General features: G+C 37.7%; 1 pseudogene; it reads left to right on the forward strand.

The window, feature by feature from the left end:
- Positions 1 to 632: 632 nt before the first annotated feature.
- On the forward strand, positions 633 to 19,021 carry LOC113073988 (rho guanine nucleotide exchange factor 7-like; annotated as a pseudogene).
- The last annotated feature ends 79 nt before the right edge of the window (positions 19,022 to 19,100 follow it).

Here is a 19,100-nt window from a genome sequence, read left to right on the forward strand (position 1 = left end):
CACAGGTTAATATTACAAAAGAAGAAATAGGCTAGGCATTATATTTTGTGTAAAGGAAAAAGAGACCATTTTTGAGGACCACAAAGATTTGTGACATTATTTTTGTTCAAGTGTCAATAGCCAGTTTTAATGTGGGAAAAGTCATCTTCTTTACTGTAATGTGAAAAAAAAAGAGTAAAATGACAAATTAAATATACATCAAGGTATTAAGTTGTAGGTAAGTTTTAGTTGTAGGCGATTTGTTTTTTCATTAAATTGACAGAATGGTTTTCCATACTAAATTACATCACATATGATGTTTATTAATATATTGATTTATTTATTACTATATCTCATGAGAATTTGAGTGAATATGTGCTTGATTTTTATGAAAATGTTTGAAAATCCTAAAGGTCCCTAGATGTTTTTTTTTTTTTTTTTTCGTTTCTTAATGTGAAATGCAAATAAATTCCAGTCAGTGATCAAACGTCCTGATGAAAAAGAAAAAATGTATTTATCAAAGAGTTTAATTTAATTTTTAATTCATCTGTGTGGTTTTAGGAACGGAAGGGGGCGCCAGGGTTTAATTTGGAATTCAATGGAATATTATTTGGCATACGCGCCTTTTATTTATTTATATATTTTGAGCCGCATTTTCTCGCTCGCACAACAAAGTGTATACCTTCATGGATGCGTGTAGTCTGTAGATCATGCAAGTTGACTTTTGCTCAAGATTTTATGTTTTTCTCCGCCTATGGACATGTGATGTTAAATCTATTAGATTCACTAATAACACACTACCTAATATTGTCTTTCACATCAACTCAAGTGCTGCTAAATGTCTAAATATGTCAATGTGTTTCTTTCTTTAGTCTTTAAAGTATTCAGTGACCCGAGCTGCGTGAATGGCGGAAAACAATTGCAGGCTGTTGATTTTGGTTTAACACTAGCTGACATCCTGCCAGATGAAAGAAGAGGAGAGAGAAACCGGACCTGCCAGATAACCCTAAACAGATCGTCATCCCTCACATCCAGGGAAAGGAGGGATCAGAGCCCTCCTAACATCCTGCTGCTGTGCACCACGCAGGATATCTATCATTTCTCTGCATATTCGTTTGCTTATGGATTATTGAGCTTTAGACGCATATGAGGTCATGAATTCGGCTGAACAGACCATCACATGGTTAATAACGCTGGGTGTCCTGGAATCACCCAAAAAGACGCTATCGGACCCTGAAGGCTTTTACAGGCATCTCTCAGAGATGGAGTGGTTTTGTGTAAATTACTGGAGCGGCTGCGACCCGGTTCGGTTAACACGGTAAGCTGCTAGTCAATGAGCTCATGCAGGTCCATTACAGAGGATATAATGACACAAAAGAAATGGGGTTTTTGTGAATCGGACACAAGTCTCCGCTCGCGCGCGTTTTGCGTTCGCTGAGCGAGCTAGCCAGTGTACATTTGTATATTAACATAATGTTTTCTTTAACTTTTAGTTCTTAGTTTAATTTCTTTTAACTGTGAGTGAAAGGAAATTGTGTAGAAATATGAAGAGGAAATCTCGTATAATCTGCGGTGACGGGGCAAGTGTGGTATTTTAATAATAATCGTAATGAAAAAGTGATCAAAATATGGGAACGTAAATAAATATATAAACTGAAATTAATTAATGTATCTGTTTATATGAGTCGACCGCCATTGACTGGTAGAGAGAGAGAGGGAGGAAACGACGATGTCCGGTTTGTGAACGAATTGTTTTTTGGGTTGGATCTTTTTTAGTGAATCAGTTGAGCACCTGTCTGAATGATTCATTTAGGAATCGGACTCTTTGAACCGAACTGTGTCATTTGTTTTTATGAGCCGAATCGTGGCTGCACTGATTAAATTGGGACATTTTAAATTACAGTGAATAAACGAACTAAATATTCCCCAATGGGACGTCATGGTCCGTTTCTTTTTTGAACTGGTTCATTGAAACGAACCGATTCGCGGAAATGAATTGAACATCTCTCATCACTAGAAATATTTTAACAGTAGTGAAACATTACTTTTTCACAATTAGACAATTTTAATGAAAAAAAAAAATGGAAATCTGTATGGAAATAATGTACCAGAGTAATTAATAATTTTTAACACAATATTAAAATGTTTATTTATTTATTAAGTCTTTGCAGATGAGCTAGGATGCTTATTTGTAACTGCATGGAGTTTAGTATAGTAGTTTTATGTTATAATTTATTATAACCACATACGCTTTGATATAAACGATAACTGTGGATGTATTTAATTCATAATTCATAAACATTTTCTCAACCACAGTCTCTACGGACAGCGTAGTAGAATGTATTCTAATGTGTAGATCAGTGATTCTAATTACAATACAACAGAACCTGAAATCATCGATACTGATGATCGCAGTAAAAAATGTCTGATGCTAAACAGACTGTGAAAAGTGGAATGCTGCAATCAATCATCGACTGCCTCTATTGCATAAACAGCACGTCTCATAGCTACAGCATGTCGGGAAGATGTTAGACTTTGCTCTGACAGCTCAGGTAGTGTTGGCTTGTGCCAGCATGCCCCTCTCTCTGAACCCAACCGCAAGCTATTAGATTACGTCATTTCCGCTATTCCTCCGCCAACTTCCCTATGAAGAATAAGTGGCTTTTTGCAGGAACGGGGCGATGAGCCGTGATGTAAACAAATGGCACAGTCGCATAAGTTTTTGTTTATTCTTTGACCGACCTGCTTGGGAGAGGATTGATCTGTTCGCTTTATTTTCAGATCTACCAGGACCCGCGGAAAGACGAGTGTCTGTGTAATATCAGAGAGTTTGTGAAAGGCTGTGCGTTATTATATCACATCGAGGTGAGTGCTCTGCTGCTGTCCTAGTCGATCATTTCATCTGCATGCTCGTTCATAGTTCTGTTCACTGATTCAGTGGCTCGTTTGTGTGGTTTGAAGGAAAACCAGGTCTCATCTGAAGTTGGGAACAGACTAATCCTGTGTGTTTTGGCTTTAGAGTTTTTATTACATTGATAACAATAATGCCATTGAGTGCTATTGCTTCATTTCTTGTTCTTCACTTGTTTTACCATGACGATTTCTTAAATGATTCATGCAACATTGCTTTAATGCTCTTTCTGCAGTGTCTCATTTGTAGATGTCCAAGTAGCTTGCTGTATTTTATGTATACAGACAGTGAAAACTCCAGCTGTGAAAGAAGGATTTGATTATAAAAGCATTTAAAGCCATGATATCACCATCAATAATCAATTTATAAGAGCCTTGTGGACTGTATTTTGCAATTAATTACTGAGAATGAGAAATAACTGAAATGTGACGTAAATGCCAAGAGCATGTATTCAAGGAAAATAATATATAAGTAGGCTATATATTTTAGTTTATTCCGAATATTATTTCAGTGTATTGTAATAGCCGTAAATAATCTAAACGTCTATTCTGGAATAAAGCTTAAACTCAAAATTATGTGCGTGCAAGTCATACATTTCATGTCTGTACTGCTTTTTCACAATACACATTGTTTCAAAGCAGCATCACAGAAAATCATGATGTTTATTATTACTTAATATTATTGCTTGCTTATATATCGAACTTCTAAATAGAGCTGCTGTGCCATAGAATATTTAGTTTACACGACAAGGGACCCATGATCTTGGTGCAATTGTTGTAAACAGCGGCTGCTGAATTATAAACACGAATGTCCAATGTTTAGTGTAAGGTTTCATAATAAACACTTTCACTTCAGTGATTTACAGGGTGTAGCCAATTGTTAATGGGCGTTGGACCTGACAGTTCTCAATGCAAGAGTCGTCCAGACTTGTTTATCAAGAGAGGTTCTTTGCTGAAAACTGCAGTGCATTGTAACAGTTTTTTTTTACACTGTTCATATGCTATTAACAGTAACTTCATATGTTTGCAAACATGGTGTTTTGGCAGCTCCGTCTCCACGCAGATCCAATAGGTGTTGGAGTGAGACTGAATCAGATCCTTCTCCCACACAGTGTTTTATTGGTTTTGGAGCCAGTGCTATTGTTAAACCTACTTTTATGTCTAGATTTTGTGTTCAGATCCAGCTCTGCCCATTTTTCCTGTAGATATCTACGATATGTCTGTACAGGCAATGGCATGCTGTTTCATGGAAAAAGCATGCAATCGACAGCCGAGTATGCATCCATAAATTATCCTCATTATAGTGCAATGCATTGTCACATGACCTTTGATTTACTGCCGTCTCTAAAGTCTAGTGCTGGCTGTGTAATGAATTGCATTCAGAGCTTATGTGATGGCAGCATGTTGTTTTGAAAGTGAAGCTTTGTCAGTGAAAGCTGTTTTTAATTTTTGAACGTCACATTTTTTGCAGCTTTTGGGAAATCTGAGAGGGATTTTTCTTCACAAACACTTCTGTGCTTGTTAACGTTTGGCAGCGTGATGGTGTAACTGAGATCTTTCTGCCCACAGCGGTGCTGTGTGCGCGTATGTTGCTCTGTGAGGCATTTGTTGCCCTATATGAGTTCTGTTGTGTAGGATGGTTACGGTTCTGTGTGTGTGTGTGTGTTTGTGAGTTTCAGGAGTGCCAGTGTCTTCGGTTCTTCTGGCCAGCTGTGAGAGGTTCAGACAAGCCCTCTATTGTGGTGAATGGAGTTGTGTGTTTGAATGGGCAGAGCTGCCAGCTCATTAATGGTGCTGTGGAGTTTGGCACAGGACAGAATGAAGAGAGGCACTCCACACTAAAACTGCTTTTTCAAATGGCATGTTTGGACGACTGGTTTAAAGCGAGAGAGCAGGAGGAAATTTAATTCCACTACAGGGATGGCAGATGATGTAATGTAGACATGATGGTGCTTGAGTGTTGGGGACTGGACTTTAGGCCTGTGTCAAGTACTGAATGTTAATGAAATGTCTTTGTGTCTCTTTTTTGAGAAGTACATTGGAGCAAATAAACACAGTTTTCTTAATTCAATGATAGGAGAAGGTTGCTTTTATCAGTTCCTGATCAATTCAAAATCATTGTTGACATAGTTGTGCTTTGTAATGTTTTTGTGGAAACCCTGATACATTTTTTTAGGTGAATTATATATATTTAGGTGAATAGAACATTCAAAAAAAGAAAGGCATTTATCTGAAAAATAACTCTCATTATGGATTAATTTAATGAGTCCTTTCGAAAGAAAAATGTTTATTTTTAAAATGAAAATGAAACATCTTACCATCCTTTTCAACTTTTGAACAGTAATTTAAGTGTATATATTTATAAAAAATAAACAAAATGTCTCTATAATGCATGTTTGCACGAGAACAAATAGTTATGACGATAAGTTAATATAAGTTACAGGTTACTTCTAAGAAAACATGATAAAACATGAACCCAGCTTACTTCCCTAATACATGATCAATACTTTATGTTTTGGCAATAAAATGGTAAATGGCAAAATGGCACATTTTTTAAATGTTAAAATAGCTTGCTTCCTGACTGTGCAGAGAAAACAAGAAGTAAACCATTTGTGTGTGATTTAATTATAACCATCATAGAAGAATGCAAATGAGCTGATCCACCAGACATTTGGTGTGTAGACACAAATCCAGGAGCACTTCTCAATCTCATTGCCTGCATCGTTTGAAGAGTTCAAATCAAGCTGGTGTCAGATCAGGCCGGTTTGGGTTTACTTGGGATGAGTTTATGTGTCCAGATGGCCCAGAGAGCAGCAGATAGTCTGAGAGCCAGAAAACCACACACACAAACACACAGCATCGCCCAAGCTTAGCACAACTACTTTCTTATATTCCCTCAGTGAAGCAGACTCATTTGATAGAGAATCTGTGATCATCATACATTTCTGCAGGTTTCTGTGACTAGAAATTTGGTCTGTCACAAAGAGGTCAAATTTACCCTAGTTCAAGAGTTTCTCTAATGTTGCTTATTCTGTCAGATATGTCCATATTTTCATGAATGATGGTTACTTTTCTTCAGTTTTTTTGCATATGGCCTCTGGATTTGCATATTTAGACTTGAGTTACAATCCATCCTCTGCTTAAACTGTCCATCCAAGTTTGATATATAGACCTGAAGCTTTCACAACGCTTAATGCTTGGGTCAGCATCACTCATCATATTGATCCCTTGATGCATTTCATTTCAATGCATACATTTAAATATGCTGATTTGAAACATTTGCTTCTTATTATTAATGTTGAAACCAGTTGTGATGATCATGATACATTTTTACATTTCTTTGAATAGAAAGTTTAAATGAAATCTTTTGTCACATTTTAAGGGCCACATTCACTAACAGCTTGCACCAGTGTTAAAATACTACTGTCAGTATGTACTAAGGATGCACAGAGAGGAATTTTTTGGGCCAGATCTTATTGAATATGCATTTGTAGGAATTTCCCTTTCTGACACAAAATTATATTAGAGTATTCAAATGAATGACTCAACATGATTTACTAACTTTTGCACTTGACAGAAACTGATATTTCGTGCCTTTATGTAACTCTCAGAAAAACATAAACTATTTTGGGCCTGTTTTGTAAGTAGATCACGTAAGTAGCTCTGCTTACTTGCGACTAGACTAATTTGTGTTGCACTTGGTAGATTGCTTGGGTCGATATGTAAATGCGATGTTGCGTCTGTGTTTTTTCATTTTGCTTGATGTCAGTAAATCACCTGCGGAAATTTCCACGCCCATCAACGATGTTTTGAAATTGTGCTCTCATGCTAATTTGCCCTGTTTAGTAAATCTGGCTATAAAAGTCTTCACTGTCGCTTTTAATGAGATTCTTGTGTAAATTATAAAACACTCTCTGACCCTAAATTTTTTAATGGTATGTTATGAATCAAGTCCACCATATATTGTAGATTGAAAAACAGTATTTATCCTTTCGGGAAAGTATTTATCCTTAAGGCATCAGGGTTTATGATTGAGCTCATGCATGTCTCTGTTTTTGTTCCTCTGCAGGTATTTGAGGCCAGTGATTTGCTTCAGGGCCAGAACTTCTCAAAGGTCTTGAATTGTTTGGTTGCACTTAACAAAGCAACATCAGGTGAGATACATCTGAAACACCCGTGTTATCCGTGCCGTCTGACGAGATGTTTATACAATCATAAAGAGGCATTTAGTTTATTACTAGCATGGAGTACAGTATTTACTCGGAAGTGAGCTAAACCTGACATAATTGACCTTTCGCAAAACACTGCCGTCCTTAGTTACTATTGCTATGTCCGCAAGCCATGCATCTCTCACACTACGTACACATCATTTTCTCACACAATAAAAAGAAAGAGCAGGTTTGGTATGAATCATACCTTTAAAATTTTGTCTTTAAAAAAAATAAATTCAAGCAATAAATACGGTTTTGTGGCTCTTTAATGTGTTGTGACAGATCACTGTAGTGCCTCATTTCAAGCGGCACCAAGAAACAGATCGCTTTTCATATTTACTTAAAGCATGAAATGAACATGAATGAACATCTGAAGGTATTTTATTTCAACTGTGGATAGGACATCAATACACACCATGTTTCAAGTTTAAGTCCACAAAAGTTAATCTACTCTCCTGTCTGATTTGTTTGTTGGACATGATGGCAGATTTTGCTTTAAGATTGGTCAGATTGCATTGTCATTTAAAGGGTTAGTTTACCCAAAAATTAAAATTAGGCCATAAATTACTCTCCCTCAAGGCATCCTAGGTGTATATGACTTTCTTCTGTTAGACGAATCCGGAGTTATATAAAAAATTGTCTTTGAACTTTCAAGCTTTTTAATGCCACTTGAAGGGTGTTGTGGTGCTTAAGTCCCAAAGAAGTTACATAAAAAGTGCCCATCCATAAAAAAAAAGTGTCTAACTCTGCTCCGGGGGGTGAATAAAGGCCTCCTGTAGTGAATCCATTCATTTTTATAAGAAAATGTAATAAATGTAATTCAAAATGTAACAAATCATTTTAATGTAGCTTATCTCAACAGCAGCTCTGGGCTGATGACGTATGAGGTCAGCATTGCACATGTGCCGGTGAGTCTGTGAAAAGCAAGGTTTGTTAACAGGACCAAAGGAAGCAAAGTTTCCTTACTTTAGCAAAGGAAAACCTGTCTCCTCTTGGCTTATATCAAAATTCTCTAACATTCTTCTTTACAAATCCTTGTTTTTTACTTCTAATTATTGACCGTTGTTTTGTTTTGATCTCTCCGCTACACTTCCGAGTTTGTCACTTCTGATACGTCATCCTCCCGGACCTGCTTCTATGTACAACAGTGAGCCCAAGCTAGAGTCAAGTGATCATTAAGTTTTAAATATGGTTATTTTTCTTACAAAAACGCATGGATTCGCTACAGGGGGCCTTTGTTCAACCCCCGCAGCTGTGTGAGACACTTTTTTTTTTAATGGATGGGTGCTTTTTATATAATTTCTTTTGGACTGAAGCACTGCAACACCCGCTGAGTGGCATCAGCTTGAAAGATCAAAGACAATTTTTTATAACTCCGACTGGATTTGTCTGAAAGAAGAAAGTCAATTACACCTAGGATGTCTTGAGGGTGAGTAATTTATGTTCTAATTTTCATTTTTGGGTGAACTAACCCTTTAAGCTCTATGTGAAGGCTCAATTGCTGAAACCTCCTTTTGGGGGACGTCATCATTTGTAAAAACAGCAGTAATATATAAAATAAATGCATGTTTTTGTATTTTAATAATAAAAATAATAAAAGTGCAGAAAGTTTTCTGAAGTGATAGTTCATCCAAAAATAAAAAAACTTGTCATCATTTACTCATCCTCTACTTGTTCCAAACTTGTATGAGTGTCTTTCTTCTGTTGACCACAAAATAATGTTGGTAGCTGAACAGTATTCCTCAATTGAAAAAATGAGTCGCTTTGGATAAAAGCGTCTGCTAAATGAATAAATGTAAATGTTGCTGGCAGCCGTTGATTTCCAAGATATTTATACAATGTAAGTCACTGGCTACCGGCAACTGTTTGTTTCCCAATATTCTTCAAAATAACTTATTTTGTGTTTGTCGTGTTTCATTTTTGGATGACCTATCCCTTTAAGATTAGGGTTAGGTTATAGTGTCTATGTCTAGCTGTATGTAAAGCCAATAGAATGGAATGTCCCAATGTAGACTGCTAAGTAAACGTGTGTGTGCTTGGAGTGAATGTCTGTTTTGTTAATGAGTGTTTTCTGGTTGTAGAGTCCGGTGGTGAGAGTAATTCTGTGTGTTCTCGTCACTCGTCTTCTCTGCGGATCAAGTCCTTTGACTCGATCAACTGTTCGTCCACTCACAGGAGATCATCCAGACTCAAGTACAACCAGTACCGCAGTCTGGTGAGCATCACAATCTGATGTAGAATAAAAAGGCTTCTTTTAAACCACTGGAAAACAGACTGAAGTTATTTCATGAATAATTGTCAGGTTCTTTTCAGTTATTTGTGTGTAGTTCAAAAACTACTTGGCACACCTGTAATTGAAGTCCTCAGACAAATATGAAAGAGAAGCTGGAACAAATTCTTTCTGTATTTTTTTTCTGTCAATCTCTGTAGGACATGTCTGAAAACAGCGCCCCTCAGGTGCTGGTGAAAGCACGCTTTAACTTCCAGCAGACCAATGAAGATGAACTGTCCTTCAATAAGGGTGACATCATCCAGGTGACACGGCAGGAAGAGGGCGGCTGGTGGGAGGGGTCTGTCAACGGCAAATCCGGCTGGTTTCCTAGCAACTATGTCAAAGAGATCAAAGGCTCTGGTTCGTATTTGTCACGTTAAACTTTGAAGAATGTAGCTTCAGAAGTTAAACCCTGACAAACTCTTGTGGGAAGAGAAAAATTCAAGAAAAAGCCTGCTAGAACAGACAAGCAAAGTGAACTAGAGGGTTTGGTCTTGCTCATACTCTTCTCATAGACTGCCAAGAAAAGCAGAAGATGAAGTTTTGTAGACTCCGTTTACCTGCTGACTTTCTTCTGTGCCCTAGTGTTACCATAACATTTTCAGAAAAGAGCTGCTGAGTGTGTTGTGTATAGATCAGAAAATCGCTGCGGGTAGCTGCATGTTAGACTGTCAACACTTTAGACAGCTTAAAATATTTTTTTTAAAGCGTATTTGTACTTGTATCTACGAGGCACTGTGGCACTATGGGAATGTTAAATCTGCCTGGGCCTGAATAAAAAAGGACTTACAGGCTTAATGAAAATGCGCCAAAAGAGAACTGAATGGCAGCTCTCTGCAAAAGCCAAAAACCTTGGGATTATATGACCATTACAGGCTTACAGTGGGAAATGTGCGCTCATTCGACCCAGCTTGAGTACAGGACCAGGTGCTGCATACAAGGTAGCAAACTAAGAGTTAAAAGAGTAAATGCTAGGACACTTTATCTGAAGACACTATTTGTAATGACAAAACCTTTTGTTCTTTAAACAAATCTGCTGATCTAGTACTTAAAGGGATTCTCCATCCCAAAATGAAAATTTTGTCATTAATCACTTACCCCCATGTCGTTCCAAACCCGTAAAAGCTTTGTTCGCCTCCCAACACAATTTAAGATATTTCAGATGAAAACCGTGAGGCTTGTGACTGTCCCATAAGGAAGTTACACTGTCAAGGTCCAGAAAAGTATGAAAGACGTCATCAGAATAGTTCATCTGCCATCAGTGGTTCAACCGTAACATTATGAAGCGACGGGAATGCTTTTTGTAAGCGAAGAAAACAAAAACAACGACTTTATTCAACAATTCCTTTGTCAACAGTCTTCTCTGTGGCTCTCCATATCAGCGTATGCTGCGTATGCTCTTCTGTATCAGCCGTGCAACGGGATGCACTGTTTTCCTTGTGGCGCGGCTGATACAGAAGAGCATAAGCAGCATACAGTGATTATGGAGAAACACAGAGTTAAAGTGACATACAGGAATTCATGCTCTGCATTTAACCCATCCAAAGTGCACACACACAGCAGAACACACACACACCCGGTGGGCAGCCATTTATTCTTCGCCGCCCAGGGAGCAGTGGGAGGTTCGGTGCCTTGATCAAGGGCAGGTGAAGGTGGAGAGAGTGCTGTACATTCACTCCCCCCACCTACAAGTCCTGCCAGCCCGAGACCCAAACTCACAACCTTTAGATTGCAAGTCTGACTCTCTAACCACTCTAGCCATAATAAAAAAAATCTATTTTTTATAAAATAGAAAGTATGTCATTTAATTTCTTCAAACTTTTCCTAAACTTTTAAAGGGTAGTGTGTATTTTAAATAATCATCTTTTCATAGCCTTATCTCACTGTATGCACGTTGTAGTATAAACACAACCTCTGTCCCTTGTTCTGCAGCTCAAGCTTAAATAGCATGTACACCCCATGATGCCTAACAGATGCTTCCCTCTCATATATGGGGAAACGACCTTAATGTGTATTCGACCCAGCTTTGAATGGACATAATTTAGGATGACATCATAGCTTGAAAATCCAGGGCTTAACAGGAAGGAAACACCATCTAACAACAAAGACAGGAAGTGCAGCAGCCAGAAGACAGCGCGTCCCCTTTCCTCTGAATATGGCTCCACACTCAAGTTTATTCCTCTCTCTGAGCACTTAGCGGTCCAGACTCTTTTATAGGATTTACTTGTGTTAAATGCAGAAGACATTAATAGTATATTGATTTAATGCGTCATCGCAAAAATGGCTGCAGTTAGGCAGAAGGGAAGAGTGTAGGGTTTGTGATGCATGCATTGTTTTCTTTGAGCTCAGATTATATGATTAAAGGGGTAGTTCATCTAAAAATGAAACTTCTGCCATTTACTCACCATCATGTCATTTCAATCCTGTGTGACTTAGTTCAGTTGTACACAGAAGGAGAGGAAAAAAAAATTCATACAGTTTTGTAACAACATGAGAATGAATATACGATGACACAACTTTTGGGGGAATTGTTCCTATTAAAACTACATGTGTTCAAATCACTAATCCTAAGTACCATATTTTCCAGACTATAAGTCTCACTTTTTTCCATAGTTTGGCTGGTCCTGCGACTTAGAGTCAGGTGCGACTTATTTATCAAAATGAATTTGAAATGAGCCAAGAGAAAACATTACCGTCTACAGCAGTGAGAGGGCGCTCTATGCTGGTCAGTGCTCCTGTAGTCCACACTGAAAAACATAGAGCGCCCTCTCGCGGCTGGAAACGGGAATGTTTTCTCTTGTTTCTTGGTTCTAAATAAATATGACTTAAAGTGCGACTTATATATGTTGTTTTTCCTCATCATGACGTATTTTTGGACTGATGCGACTTATACTCAGGGGCGTCTTATAGTCCGAAAAATACGGTATGTGCAGTTGTAAATCTGATGTTTAGTTCAGTAAGCACCGCTAGTGAATGGTTGGGTTTATGGTGATGTTGAGAACTTGGGGAAGAGAAAAGGAAAACAAATTTCACACATTTTCCAAGTGGAGAAAAAAGTTTTTTTTAATCAATAAACTTAATGTTTTCATGTGGAAAAGCATGAGAAAGTTTCCATTTTGATAATTCCAGGAAGTTCACACATTTTGTTGCTGATATTAGTGTGAATGAATCATAATGGATAGAACTAAGTGAAATGTTCAAACTGTCTTCTTGCTGAAGAAGTAGAAAGATCTCCCCCTCTAGGTATCTAAATCTAATATCGCTGTCCTGACTGCTCACTGCAGGAGAGATGTACTTCAGTATTCAATAACAGAAACAAAATGTTTCCAGATGTTGGTTTAATGTGACCCTTCTTACCTTTAGTACTGTTTTGATCTCTCCTATAGACAAACCTGTGTCACCTAAGTCTGGTACGCTGAAGAGTCCACCCAAAGGCTTTGAGACCACTAACTACTGCAAGACGTACTATAACGTGGTAAGAGAGATGTGCTGAAGTGTTGCGTTAGTGGCACGTAACGCCTTCCACATGGATCGCGTTGATTATTTATGATGTGCGTGGGATGGAAGTGGTGCCTCCAGGGAGTTTGTATTGCACAGATATTTCTCTAACCAAATAAACAGGCCCACACCACCAGCCCTGCCTATACTTGACAGATAAGACTAAGGTTTAAGATATTAGGAGTGATTCTGATAACAGCATTGTGTGTCATTTTAGATGGTTATTATGAAACACTGCAACAGATTTTTGTGTTTTTAGACTTACGTGAATACAAAATCCAAATCCTTCTCTTTATTTCCTAATTGACATAAACATCAATATGCCTATTACAAAGTTAATACATACACTACCAATCAGAAGTGTAGGGGTGTAAGAGTTTTTTTTTTAAAGAAATTAATACTTTTATTCAGCAAGGATGCACTAAATTAATCAAAAGTCACAGTAACAACATTTGAAAAAGTTGTTGTTAAAAATAAATGCTGTTATATTGAACTGTATATTCATCAAATAATCATGACAAAAATGTATCATGGTTTCCACAAAAATAACTGTTTCAAACATTATTACTTTTTTTTGTTTTCTGTATTTTTGATCAATTAACAGCAATTCAGTTTTACGTGTCCGGTTTTCTCAGACTTTAGCCTTTGACTTATCCTTGAATTTACAGTCATAAGGCTTTAATCTGGGTTTAAAAGCCTCGCCAAACTAGATTTAAGAGTTAATAATCCAAGTTTAAACACCCACCAGCAGATGCTGCTCTGGATTTGGGTTTGATTTTGTGTCAAGATCCTAAAAATAACAATTTTAATCATTTGTATATCTCTCTGTATGCGAATTTCCTTTATTATGCTTCATTTCCTCATGCGGCATGTCCCAAAGCCTCCCTCTGAGCCTCTGCAAACCCAGTGAGCTGTTAATGTGTATGGGAAGGTGGGGTTTTGCCTACATTGTGTGGATCATCAAATGCCCCCACAAGGATATTAAAATAGAAGTCACCTACATTGTGCACAAGGAAAACGGCTTAGTAAACAAACCATCTTAATGAAAATGCGGAAAGCTCTGTGAAGGATGGCTTTAGGGGCAGTTATAAATTCACATCATTAGCTCAGTTCTAAAAACAGTAGAAGTCCCCAGCATGATAGAAAAACAAACCTTTGAATGTGTGATACGCTTCTATGTGTCTTTCTAGAGGGGTTGACAGAGAATGCATGTGTCTGGGCCTCTATTTGCATATTTTCATGTAAATGTGTTGTTATTAATGTCTGTGTTTGATTATCGGTTTATTGTGTGTGTTGGTCTCTCAGTCGTGCCATAATATAGGTCATCTTTTCCATTTCATTGAGTCGGGGGACAGCTGTGCCTGGGGCCCTGCGCTGTCTGTGTCTGTGTGTCTGTGTTGGTTATGTGTCATGTTTGATGAGAATGTGGAGTAACTGACTCTATACTCCTCTGAAGACCAGCTGAAGGTGAAGTGTGTGTGTGTGTGTGTTTTGGGGCAGGACGCTAGTTTGAGGTCAGGCAGGGTTCAGTCTTTTTGCAGCAGCTTTAGGGGAGGAGTCTCAGTCAAGATTAGGACACAGTTTGAAAGGGCTGTAACTGTCAGGCTGTCCAGACGTCCAGTGCTATTGTTCAGGTCAGGGGTGCTTGCATACATGTGTTTACAGAACAAACCTTTTCTCGGTCCTCGCTAATTCTGGAGGGAAAAAATTTGGCCCATTATAATGTGACCTGTCCTGTATCCATAAAGCATATTTCTTCTATATTTAGCTATAGATCTGTCTTCAAACCCACATTAAATATGCGGAAGCACATCTCTTCAGCAAGCTCTGCAGAATTTTATAATTCTTGAAATTGATGAGTGAACAATGGTATTAATTTATTTGATGTTTTCTAAATTTAAATTTTATAAAAATACATTTCTACACAGAAAATTACTAATTAATTATTTTTTAAAAGCAATGTGCTTCTCCTTTTTGTGTAGCGTCATATTCTCCCAGCTGTCTGGTTGTTAATTGTTGAGCATGTGTGATAATAAGAGACCAATCATGAGTACTTACCCCTTTTTTCTTGCATACTGCTGATTTGAACTTTTGGTACTTTAGGCGTTTCAAATGATGTTCCATGTCATTTCTGCTAACTATGAATCAATATGATATTATAGATGCATGACATTTGAACAACACATTACACTGTTGTAAACTAATGCTAATAAAACTAATAATAATGTTTAAAATGTGTTCTTTAAGTTGTCATACATGCATAACTGTGGTTCATGTTTTTCATATGTACAGGTGGTTCAGAATATTGTACAAACTGAGACCGAGTACTGTAAAGAGCTGCAGACTCTCCTCTCAACGTATCTGAGAGCATTACAGCCCACTGACAGGTAAGAGCACAAGCCCAGAGTCCAACATTACATAGAGAAGATAATAGTTATTACCCATCCCTCTCTGTTTCTAGGCTCAGCGTGTCAGATATCAGTCACATCATGGGGAATCTGGAAGAGATCAGCTCATTTCAGCAGACACTGGTGCATTCACTGGAGGAAAGCGTAAAGTAGGAGTCCCATCCTGTTCTTTCATTCACTCGCTCACAGTTTGACATCTAGTGGCAGTTACCAGTAATGCACTGTAGTGCTTATCTGGATTTACACTTTTTTATGTTTTAGCTCTGTTCAACTTTAACATTCATTTATATGTTTATTTTTAGTAAACCGTTATTATTTTGAAATGAGCTGGTGTGTGTGTGTTGTGTGCAGAGTTCCAGAAAGTCAGCAGAGATTAGGAGGCTTCTTCCTGTCCCTCGTTCCTCAGATGAGGAGCCTGTATGTGACCTACTGCTCCAATCATCCATCTGCGGTTAACGTTCTCACACAACACAGGTGTGTAACATCACAATAAACACACTGCATAGACAACTGATATTGGGCAGAAGCTTTTATTCTTAACCACTGAGTTTCAGAAACGGCATCTATAAGCGTCTGTTTGTTTGTGTGTATGTTTCAGTGAGGAGTTAGGAGAGTTCATGGAAAGTAAAGGTGCAAACAGCCCAGGGATCCTCACACTCACCACGGGCCTGAGCAAACCCTTCCTGAGACTGGAGAAATACCCCACACTACTGAAAGAGATGGAGCGCCACATGGAGGTACGCAACCGCTCTCTTTGTCAAAATGTACACTAGCATTCAAACGTTTGGGGCTGGCTTTTCAGAGTTTTTTATTTTGTGATTTTGATTTTCTCTAATGCTCACCAAGGCTATTCCATTTTAATACATGTAAAAAATGTAACTTATTCATGTGATGACAAACTGTGTCACACGATCCTTCAGAAATCATTCCAATAAGGTGATTTGGTTTTCAAGAAACTCTTCTTCTTATTATCAATGTTGGAAACAGATGTGTTGATTAATAGTTGTGTTGAAACCATGATATTTTCAGGATTCTTTGATGGATAGAAAGCAGTAGAAATAGAAATGTTTTGTTATATTTACATTATAAATGTCTTTACTGTTACTTTTTAAACAATTTAATGCATCCTTTCTGACTTAAATTATTAGTTTCTTTAAAAAAAAATTACTGGCATCAATTGTAAGGGTAGTTTAAGTTTAACTCACTCATATTCTTCCTTTGTTCTGCTCAGGTGCTTCATCCAGATTATCCAGACATTCAGAAGAGCATGACCGTATTTAAAAGTCTTGCAGTGAGTATTATAGGTCGACATCATTGATTTTCTTTGTTTTCATGACTATATAAGGAGGAAAGACGTGTGAGATGATGATGATGATGATGATGATGAGCTGTTTGTTTGAGTAACGCTATCTTTCAGAATGGGATGCTGGGTTTATCTGTGCATGTGTGTTGTTGTGTCTTCAGGCCCAGTGTCAGGAAGTGAGGAAGAGGAAGGAACTGGAGCTGCAGATTCTGATGGAGTCTATTCGGGGCTGGGAAGGGGAGGCCATTAAGACCCTGGGCTCTGTCCTCTACATGTCTCAAGTCCTCATCCAGAACCACGGCGCTGAGGTGAATGTTACCAAATAGTCAAGAGGTTTTCAGCACTTCCAGTATTTAAAAATAAAAGCTACATTTATGTTAATTTATAATTTCAAGAATCAGAGTGTTTTGTATGTTTCCATGGACTTCTAGTTAAATAAACTAGGTTTAAGAGCAATCTTTTGTTATTTTTATAGTACATGTTGTTTCTTAGATTTTAATTGAGTGGTTTTGAATTAAAATAATAAATGTAAAAAATGTAAATCTTCATTGTAATATTTTCCTTCATCAGGAGAAGAACGAGCGATACCTTTTGCTGTTTCCTCATGTACTTCTCATGTTGTCTGCTAGTCTCGAATGAGTGGTTTCATCTACCAGGTAAATCTTCTCTGTAGTATAAATACATTCTCCAGTCCCTTCAGTGTTTCACTGCACAATACTTTTTCAGATTTTTGTAGCAAAAATTACTTTACTGCTGTTATTCCCAATATTGTATTAATATTTAAAAACATTTATGTGTGAGTGTGTTTTGCAGTAAAACCCACCAACAATCATTATGTATATATGTAACTAGAATGTGGATATTAAGCATGTGATTACCTTCAGCTTGTTTTTTTGTATAATTACTGAAATCTGTTATGGTACATAAACCACACGACTATCATACACAAAGCAATGGTTGACAATGATATATAAATATTACTGAAAATGCACAATTGTGTTAAATGTACATGCTGCTTGCACATTGTACATTTTGCATGATTTGTAGTATTATTTCATGTGTAGAATTTCATACTCCATATTATTCTATTATTACACTGTATCATATTACTGTGTTATCACACTACTTTGAAAGACCTCAGAATGGATCTCAGCTGTTTGTTTGGTTGTGCATGTATTAATAAAGCCCTCAAATGCTGACAGCTGATTGGTTGATTGCCTTACGCAGGGGAAGCTGCCTCTGACTGGAATGACTGTAAATAAAATAGAGGACAGTGACACCACAAAAAATGTTTTCCGAAATATCTGGTGAGTTTCCCACCCAGTTGCCCTCATGTCATTTGTTATTATTGCTAGATATTGAGAATACATGATACTAGAGCAGTAATGATGTGTGCAGGAAATATGATCGAGCGGATCCAGGTGATCTGTAATAACCAGCAAGATCTTCAGGACTGGGTGGATCATCTACATCGGCAAACTAAACGCACTTCAACCTGCAACTTGAAACCACAGAGTGTTCCCTGCCATACGGTGAGAAACACACACTACCATTCAAGAGTTTGCAATCAGTGCAATTTGACAGAAAATCCTAGTGCTCAACAAGGCTGCATTTATTTGATCAAAAATATTATGTAACATTATGTTTGGGTATGTTTTAATAATGTGACACTTCTGTGACGCAAAGCTGAATTTTCAGCATCATTTCTCTAGTCTTAAGTGTCACATAATGCTTCAGAAATCATTCTTTTATGCCGATTTGGTGATTTAAGAAACATTTCTCATTCTCATCAGAGGTGAGAAAAGCATTTATTTGAAACATGATCGATATCTTTACTGTCACTTTTGATCAATTTAATGTGTTCTTGCTCCATAAAAGTATTAACATCTTTCAAAAAATGATCCGACTCTATGACATATCTATATTAAGAGTGCCTGATATTCGCTCACACCTCGTCTCCTTCCCGTTCAGCTGCCGTCTCACCCTCTCACCCCGTCCAGACACTCAGAGAGTCGAGGTGTGAGCGGCTCTCCAGTCTACCACACTCTTCCTCCCCTCTCTTCACTTGGAACCCCTCTCAGCGGTATGATGTGGGGACCCCTCGAGCCTCCCAAAACCCAGAAGCCCTGGAGTCTCAGCTGTCTCCGACCTGCGCCACCCCTAAAACCCTCAGCTGCCTTGTGTTACAAAGAGGTACCTTTGAACTGTGTGTTGACACATTAATAGCATTTCTAGAAGAAGAATCACTATTAACCAATGGTTTAACCTTTTATTTATTAACTAACATCTGTTTATTAAAAAAGACCCACTTTGGTTAAATGTGTCTAATTTTCTTATGTCCTTCAGGATCTCAGTAAAAGTCCCAAAAGCATGAAGAAGCTTCTGCCCAAACGTAAACCTGAGAGGAAGCCATCTGATGAGGAATTTCCTGTGAGAAAAAGTATGACACTAATGATTTATTGACGTTTATTAATGGTCTGTTACTTTCCACATATGCATGTGATGTATTTTGTTACAAA

This window comes from Carassius auratus, unplaced genomic scaffold (genome assembly GCF_003368295.1).
Source record: "Carassius auratus strain Wakin unplaced genomic scaffold, ASM336829v1 scaf_tig00013463, whole genome shotgun sequence".
Lineage (NCBI taxonomy): Eukaryota > Metazoa > Chordata > Actinopteri > Cypriniformes > Cyprinidae > Carassius > Carassius auratus.